The 9,560-nt window shown below is 34.2% G+C and overlaps 1 pseudogene; it reads right to left on the bottom strand.

Moving 5' to 3' along the window:
* Window positions 1-2,685: 2,685 nt before the first annotated feature.
* LOC126059456 (olfactory receptor 2AK2-like) lies at window positions 2,686-3,645 on the bottom strand (annotated as a pseudogene).
* Between the last annotated feature and the right edge of the window lie 5,915 nt (window positions 3,646-9,560).

Genomic DNA, 9,560 nt, shown 5'->3' with positions numbered 1-9,560 from the left:
ATAAGTGCATTGTACATAATAGTAGACAACTAGAAATAAAACAAGCATCTATCAGCAACAACACCAACAACAAAAAATGGATAAATGTGTAGTATAGTCTTAAAATAGAATGCCATTCAATAATAAAATAGAATGGGCTGTCATTTCATTCAACCTGGAGAGTTAGTAATGTCAACTGAAAAAACAATCAATTTTCAAAAAGATTATCTACAACTTAAGACCCCTTTATTAAGTTCTACAGCATCTAAAAATATTTTCTAATACCCTATGAATTCTATATTATAATTATAGCAAGAGAATTAAAAAACTAAAAATTCAGAATGATGGTGGAGGTATAGGAGGATATGAGGAGTCCCTGCATGGTGCGAACAGTTAACATAGTCACTGCTAACTGAAAGCTTGGTGGTTCGAGTCTACCCAGAGGCACCTCAGAAGAATGGATTGGTGATCTACATTAGAAAAATAAGCCGTTGAAAACTCTACCAAGAACAGTTCTACTCTGACACACATGGGGTCGCCATGAGTTGGAGGAGCACTAAAGATAAACAAATTTACTATTTTAGTTGTTGGGTTGGGTGATGAACTTACAGGTATACATTATAAACAAACTGACCGAAGTAAGGCGTTCATAGACCAATAAACACATTTTGTCTTGAACCAAAAATGAGTGTTCCTAAAGGCCATTACATATAATTATTATTAAAATTATTGACAATGGATCCAAAAAAACTTGTCAGTGAATCTCTAAAATACTTCACAGAAATATACACTTTCTTCCAGTACCATTGTTCATGCACTGATGGCACATTGGTTGTATTTTGTTCTCATGGTTTATATCCCACTTTATATTTAGCACCAAGTAGTTTAGCAACCCACTGCATTATTTATTATCAACACTCAGACTCTAAGAAGTTTTCATATATTACTGATTGGAAAATAAATGATTAAATCCAATTTGGATAACGCTGTTAGAGCTAAACAGGTGCCTAATTTATGACCAAGCAATTTCAATTTAGGTATATATACAAGAGAATTGAGTTCACGTGTTCTCAAAAAACACTTGTACAGGAAGCTTTATGGTAGTTTTATTCATTATAGCCAAACGTTTCTGACATCAGAATGGAAATAATTATTCTAAGCCATGTGATGGAATTCAGCTTTGTAATAAAAATGATGGAAACACTCAAAAATATGGTTAAACCTTTTAAATATGTTTAGGAAAAGAAACCAGACATCAAAGAGAACTTATTTGCTGATTTAAAAGTTTCTACTCAATGGTGATGAGAAGTAAGAGCTTCTATTTAATGGCGATAGAAGCCAGAATAATGATTGTAATTGTGGGCCCAAGGCATTAACATGAAAGGAGCATAAGAGATGACGAATGATGAAATGCTCCACCTGTGGTTTCCCTCAAGCTGTAACGATGACAGTTCCATACTTCCAGATGTTTATTTCAAGTTTTAGCCCAATTCTGAAAGCTTCTTATTTCATAGTATTTCACATCCCATGTGTCCACAAAACTCAAATGTCTGCTTTCTCCCAGTCTCCTGAATCTGGCTAGTTTTTGCCTCTCCACTAATATCACCTTGGTCCAGGTAATATCTTGTCACAGCTGGACTACTGCAATGGCTTTCTCCTGCCCACATCAGTTCTCTACCACAACTCTGCAATGGTAGCCCATTGTTTTAGGTTCAAAGCCACAATCCTCACGTTGATCTAATTTACACTGTAAGACCCGGCCCCAAAACATATACCTATTTCCTGTGTCTCACCAATTTACTCCTTGATCTTTTGTGACTACGCTGGGCATGTCCCCACCTCAGGGAGTTCTCACTTGTTCTTTGCTCTTCCCAGAACATTTATCCACAAATATCCACTTGTCTCTCTTCCTCGACTCCTTTTAGTTTTTGACAAAAGTCATATTCTTGATTCTCCCTTCTCTGACTATTTGACTTAATATTGCAAATATCCTCTGTTTTCCTGATTCCAATTTTCCACTTAGTTCTTCTTCATGGTGATTAATACTTTTTGGTATACTCTGAAATTTACCCAAACCCAGTGCTGTCGAGTTGATTCCGACTCATATAAGGTCGCTTTACCAGTTAATTTTATATACTGTCTTTCTCTCACGATAAAATGTAAACTTCATGAGAGCAGAGACTTATGTCAGTTTTTTCTTGTTTAATCCCATTTCACCAGTGCCTATAACAGTGTCACATACAGAGTTAAAGCATTAAAGCCCTTGTTCAATGAATGAATAAATAAATAAGTGGATGTATGCATTTTGCTCTATATTATAGTTTGGTCATCATATGTATTTTCCTGATACTATGTATTATATGGTAAATTATATTTCATGTGCATTTTATTTCAGAATATTAAAAAGGTACTAAAAATTTGTTATGACATGGGAGCATTGTGTTGACAGGGATTAAATCTATTCCTTTAGAAGATAAAGTTGAAAATGGCAACCATTCTCTTGCTTTTACACGGCAAGTCCACCCAGTTCCAATAACAAAGCTTTAGTTATTTCTGAGAAGTGTAGAAACCAAGGTATTGTTACATTTATTTATTTTGTAAACATTTCTTTGAGCTTACATCTCTCTAGACAGTAGGCTAATCAAATCATGTTGTTCAGTCTCAAACTATAAAGGGTTCCTAAAGTCATATTTTCTGTACAAATATCTATTTTCCCAAAACTCTTTTCCTAGCCCCCATGACCTCCTTATTCCTCAGACTGTAGATAAATGGGTTCAGAAGAGGTGTAATGATACTGTAAAATACTGCCACCACTTTATCTTCCTCAGGGTAATGCAAGGAATGTGGCCTTGTATAGGTGGAGAGAGTAGCCCCATAGAATAGGCTTGCCACAATCAGATGAGAGGAACACGTGGAGATGGCTTTTGTCTGCCCTTTACCTGAGCTCATCTGGTAAACCACAATAAGCACTCAGGCATAGGAAGCCAGAATGGCCATGAATGGTAGTAGCAGAACGATAAGGCCACTAAAGAGGACAGTGTACTCATACTGGGAGGTGTCCTCACACACCAAAGGCATTAGAGATGGAACTTCACAGAAAAAGTGGTTAATGATCCGAGATGTACAGAATGGAAGTTGAAATACATGCAATGTATGTATTAAAGCATTGATAGAACTACTGGCCCATGCACATGTGACCATGGACAAACAGATCGTCTTGCTCATGAGCACAGGATAATGTAAAGGGTGACAGATCGCTACATATCTATCATAAGACATGAAACCAAGAAGAAGAGCTTCAGTTCCACCAAGGGTCAAAACCACAAAGGTATGAATCTTACAGTCTAAAGAAGTAATAGTCTTATCATTTGACAGAAAGTTTGCTGCCATCTTGGGTACCGTGGTGGAGATGTACATCATGTCAATGAAGGAGAGCTGACTGAGGAGGAAGTACATGGGAGTGTGGAGCGGAGTGTCCAATCGGGTGAGGTGGATCAGTATGATATTCCCCATCAAAGTCACTGAGAAGAGGCCCGCAATGGTAACAAAGAGGACGGTGTTCATTTGGCCATATTGGAAAAAGCCAAGAAGTATAAATTCTGCTCCAAAAGTTTGATTTTCTGTCTTCATGGCTTAGATAAAAATAAAGCAGACAATATCTGAAAATTCAATGTAAACAACATTGAATGTCCTTCAGAAGAAAACAAAATGATTATTAAATGCAGTAGAATTTCCTTGAATCACTTTAGGTGACTATTTCTCCCCGTTTCTATACACTGAATCTGTGTCTGTTGAGCAATGGCCAATTCGAAAAAAAAAATTATCTTTTTTTTTTTTTTTATTTCTTACAGAATAAAAATATTATCTGGAAATAAACATTTAGATGATTTGCCAACATGAGTCTTTTCTCCCCTTTTAAATATCTTCAAGATGAGAGATTGGAGATGTGCTTACTTGGTATGAGAAAAAAAATCTTTCACTCCATTCATTTAAATAATTAAACAGGACAGTGATGTTCAAACATGGTATAATATTCTTACAAAAAGAATTTCTTTCTCCATTTCTCAGTTTTGAAATTATATTGGCTATAAAAAATTGTAATAAATGTTATATTACCATTTGTATGTCAGGAATACTACAACTCTTATAAAAGAATTGGTGGTTATTTCTATAATATCTGTAATTGCATGTGGAAATTTGTTGCCCAGGCAAAAAACAAATATGCAAGACCTTTAAGAAGGGCTGGAGAAAGAAACACTAAAATGTTACGTTAGCAATTATTAATCTAAGTTTAACTCAAGGAACATGTCAAGAATGGCATTTTGAATTTGACTTGGTCCTTTTATATTAATAGGGGAAATTTACATTTAAACTGCACTTGGACGAAATGTCAGTTAGTAAAATGTTATTACTTGCTCCTCAGTTGAGATATGGAGTCAAAAGGTATTGATGCCCCATTAAAATTTGAAAGTTTTAGATAATTGTTATTACAAAGATTGCTCAACAAAGTTGAGAAATTAAAATTATTTTCAGTAAAAACTAGTGAGCTTTAATATAAAGTGTGACAAATAAGAAAATTAATTGACAATGCCAACTGTTGATTACACATACATGCAAATATAAATACAATTCTAGCATATAGAATTCAATGATCTGTCATAAAGTTATATTTATTGTTGACCTGACTATACTTGGTCCAAGGTGCAGTCACTTATGCTAAGCCCCACATCAGCAAACCAAACCTAAGTCTAGTTCCTACAAATGCCTGACCTTCCCAGAAGCCAAAATGTGAGTTAACCAATTAAGACTTGCCTGCTGAGCTTAACCAAGTTCAAAACGTTCCATTAATCCCATCCCCATCACCAGAACTGTTAAAAACAAAATTTTTACAAAATTAAATTTGTATAAGAACTCATAACCTGTAGTTGCTATTCATGATTTAGAAAGCTCTTGTCTGAAACTTCCCATTCATAAATTGCAAGTTAAACTTATGGGTTCATATACAAATCTAATCTTGTAGAAATTTTGTTTTTAACATCATCTATAGTCAGCCAAGTTGGTATAAACTGAGGCACATTTGACTATAAATAATCATATCACTAAGTTATATAGGAAAGATACTACACACATTTCATATATTCTAAAAAGCTTTGATCCTATTGAACCGTCATTCTTCACTATACGCCTTTCTCAAAGAACAGTGCTCTCCTCTAAAACAGCAAACACAGTGATATAAAATAATGATGGATGTTTGTATAATTCAGAAAAAAACTAAGACTTATTCTAACAACGTTATGATTTTTTTGAATGTTCTAACCCATGAAATAGAATATGACAAAAATAACAACACAAAAAAGAAAAAAAAATTTTTCTATTTAAAAGCTTTACTGTTTTTGAAAACCTAATAAATGAAAAACACTTAACTTGCTAAAAGTGTTCGATAAATTGTATAAATTATAATTTATAGTTAACAACATTCTAATACATTATATGTTTAATATTCTTAAAATTTTTCACCTTAGTAATAACAATACTCAATGACAATAAAATATTATTTAAATATGGTTATCGAAAAAACTGGTTTATGTTTTAAAAATATCAAATGCAAACACACGTAACTGAAAGGACAAAATAAATGTCATTGCAAGCTAGTTCACTGTAAACCAATTGATGTAAATACAATCTAAATTTCAAGATAGGTTATATATTTCAGACCATGAAGCAATTTTTTAATAAAAATCTGAAAGAAAATGATCAAGTTAAAAATAAAAATTAAAAAAAATGTCGATAAGAGAATAAAGAGGAGGAAATACAACATGTAAAATTTTATGGATATAAACGTGATAAAATAGCATGATAACTGGGTGTGATAGAAAAACAGGAAAGTAAGAATACAATAGCTGTAGAAGTTATCAGGAGTCTTGATCCTGGTGTAGTGATTATAGCACTGAGCTGGTAACTGAAAGGCAGGCGGTAGTTGGAACCCACCAGCTGCTGAACAGGAGGAGAAAGATGTGCCAGTCTGCTCCTGTAAAGATTTACAGCCTTGGAAACCCTGTGGGGCAGTTCTACTCTGTTCCATAAGGTCACTATGAGTTGCAATTGACTCCATGGCAGTGGGTTTATAGAAGTTATGTAATTATTATATGACTATATATCGTCAATAAATTATATACTCTGCGACTATATATCGTCAATAAATTATATACTCTGCCCATTGCCTTGGAGTCAATTCCAATTCATAGTGACCCCCAGGCAGAACAGAACTGCACCATAGGATTTCTAAAGCTACAATCAGTACAGAAGGAGCCCTGTTTGTGCTGTGGTTATGTGTTTGGCTGAAAACAGAAGAGTTGGTGGTGTGATCCTACTAGGTGCTTTGAGGGAGAAAAATGTGGCAGTCTGCTCCTGTAAAGGTTTACTGCTTTTTAACAACTGTACAGCCAGGGCTCCTTCAATAAAATATGTAGGGAAGTCTGTTCTTTTTGTGAATTTGATCATCTGTCCTACATTTTCTCCCACTCTGTCCAGGAATTTCTGTTGTAATCCCAGTCAGAGCAGAACCCTGGAGACTATGGCCCCTGGAGATCCTTCTAACTCAGAACTGAAGCCACCCCTGAAGTTTACCTTTCAGCCAAAGGTAAGACAGGCCTGTAAAACAAACAGTATATGACATCAAATGGGCTACACCTGCCAAAAAACAGAGAACAGAAGGCAGGAAGGGACAGGAAAATTGGACAAATGGAATGTGGGAATGTGGGGTGGAAAGGGGGAGAGTGCTGACACAACAGGGATTGCAGCCAAAGCCATGAAAAAAATTGTGTATGAATTTTTGAATGACAAAGTAATATAAACATATATATGGAAGGAAAAATTTATTAAAAAAAAAGAAAATGGGAAAACTGGCAACAATTTCCAATCTATTGGAATGCTCATTTCACCAGGTGGGGGCCGTTATTTTGATTTTGTAGTTTTTACCCCCAAAAATTTCATGTAAAGAATTATAAATCTAAACAAGAACCCAAATTAAATTCTTAGAACAAATAAAAAATTTTAATATCACAAATAAAATCCAATTTACCAAAAATTAATAATAAAAATGAAAAGAGCTGACTAAGCAGAAAAAAATATACAAATAAGTGATACATCGAAAATGAAATAGAGGCTTAAAATAAAGAAATAATCCCAAAATATTAAAACCTAGTTAAACAAAACAACTTTATTAAATTATTAGGCCAAAAATGTTGCGAGCAACGTTATCAGATATGCAGTAGCATAGTTTTGGTAAAACACGGTAGATCTTTTCAAAACTTGCTAATCATTTCTCATGACCTTTGATCATATTCATACCTGTCGCAGTCGTTGAGTTAGGGCTGCTTACCAAAAGGTTTGCAGCTCGATTCCACCAGCGGCTCCTTGGAAACCATACTGGGCAGTTCTACTCTGTCTTACAGGGTGGCTTTGAGTCAGAATAGACTTGATGGAAACCGCTTTTTTTTTTTAACTAACAGTTTCATATTAGGAATTTTTCTCGTGTAATTTATAGAAATACACTAAACATACAGTAGAAATTTGAAATGAAGGGCACATGATGAAAATGGAGAAAGGAACTAAAAACATCAACTTGTTGAGATAATGTGCATATATTCAAAATCGGTTATGAAAACTAGACAGTTATACATTATATACACACATATATACATATGCATATAAGCATATATATTTCACTAAAAATAAAACAATTTACAAAATATTTTAATACCACTGCATAAGTTTCTCAACAGGTGTTTGTATTGCTTGAAATACTTTACATAGTTTACAACCTTTCACCTTTCTAATAATATTCCTGAACATGGCTATGTCCTAAGCATAATGCAAAGTGGTAAGGCAAAAATAAGAAAGAAATGTTTTTTCTACCCCAATCAAGACTATGAGTGATAGCTGCAGGGCCTTGCTGCCCAGTAGGGGTTGCACTGGACCTTCAAACCCTAACCCTTATCTCACCTTCCCAAGAAATGTCTCTCCCCTTGCTGCTTTGTGATTGCCGCCCCAAGAAAATTTCAATTCAATGTATGGTCAAATGAATCTCACATAGCTTACCTTGATACTCATTTTTGCAGAAATCATTCAAATGTAATCTGAATAATTTGGGCAGCCCAGAAATCATGCAAATCCAGGAAATGAGTGTGCAAAAAAAAAAACAATACAATCCACTCTACATAATTTATCAAATAAAACACATTCCTTTAAATAGTGTCCCTGAGATTAGTTGTATATTGATCTTTTTGATATGAATTGTAGTAAAGTCTCCAAGGTATTGTAATATTTTAGGTTAAATTCAGAGTAATTAGTGGCCTAAAACAGCTGTTTGAGATTTGAATGGTTGTTGTTATGAAGGAGACTGCTCACATCCAGCGGGTCATGTTTTTAAAACTGAAGAATAAGCTACTGCATTGAAAAGCACATTCTTCTTCATTAGATGTGTAGACATCCACATTCTTTCCCAGATATAAAGTAATTAATTTTAAAACTTATTTCAGTTGAGATATATAGTGTCTCATATAGAGATATGTTTCATTTTCCCAGGAAATTTTATTTGAAATAAAACATTAGGTAAGACGCTGGGGAAGGGGTCTGCAAAATTAAATAGATTTCCCTGTCACCCCACTTGGGGATAGTGTTACATACTCACAGCAAGTCTGTCTTTCACAAAGTTTTAAGTTAAATTATATTGTTTGTTGGTTATATATATCAAAGAGTCACAGAGACAAACTGCATATATTATGAATAATCAAGCTACTTTATTTGGCACCTCTACGGGGTGGCAGAGAAATAGATTTGAAAAGGAATCCAAAACTGTAGAAACCTCTAATCTGAAACACATTTCAGGAACTGTTACCACACTACGAGTATGCAAGATTGCCTTTGCTTGTTTGTTTGTTTGTTTGTTTGCTTCAGACAATAAGCCTTCAATCATTTACCATGAAAAATTTTATTAAAAAAAGAAATGTTCAAACTCATTTTCTCATCCTTATATGAGGCTTTCAACCTCTTGATAGAAATGGGCTGACTGCCTAATCATGGTGGAATTCATGTTTTGTTTCTCAGAGGCCTTCTGGGGAAACTAGGTCTCTAGCCCACAATTAAGCACATTGTAGAAATTGTAGGTGATATTTTATGAGGCCTGGTGTCTACACTCCTGGGAGAAAAAAAAAAAGAACAAAGGGTCAAGGCTCAAAATATATTTGTTCAAGTGAAAAACAAATCAAATAACTGATCTTAACTGAATGTTAAAAAAAGAAAAACCAGTTAACTCTATTTTACCTTTAAAATATGCGTGTAGATTTAGACTCCACGTAATTAGTAATCAACTAATATTTACTTTGATTTTTTTCTGTACAAAATATGCATGCAATACTGAGAATTATATAATGTAGGAGATATTATGTTAAATACTGCAATAATTTTATTCTCAAAATAAACAAGTTGGCTTGGCCACAGAAGTAAGAGACTCAGCTTTCTGGAAGTCCACAGATCCAACATAAAAGTTTCAGCCCCTAAGGTTTAAATGTCTCCAAGTT

The sequence above is a fragment of the Elephas maximus genome, chromosome 16 (assembly GCF_024166365.1).
Source record: "Elephas maximus indicus isolate mEleMax1 chromosome 16, mEleMax1 primary haplotype, whole genome shotgun sequence".
NCBI classification, from domain to species: domain Eukaryota; kingdom Metazoa; phylum Chordata; class Mammalia; order Proboscidea; family Elephantidae; genus Elephas; species Elephas maximus.
Note: the sequence above shows the minus strand (reverse complement) of the source record. Positions and strands in the feature narration are given on the sequence as shown.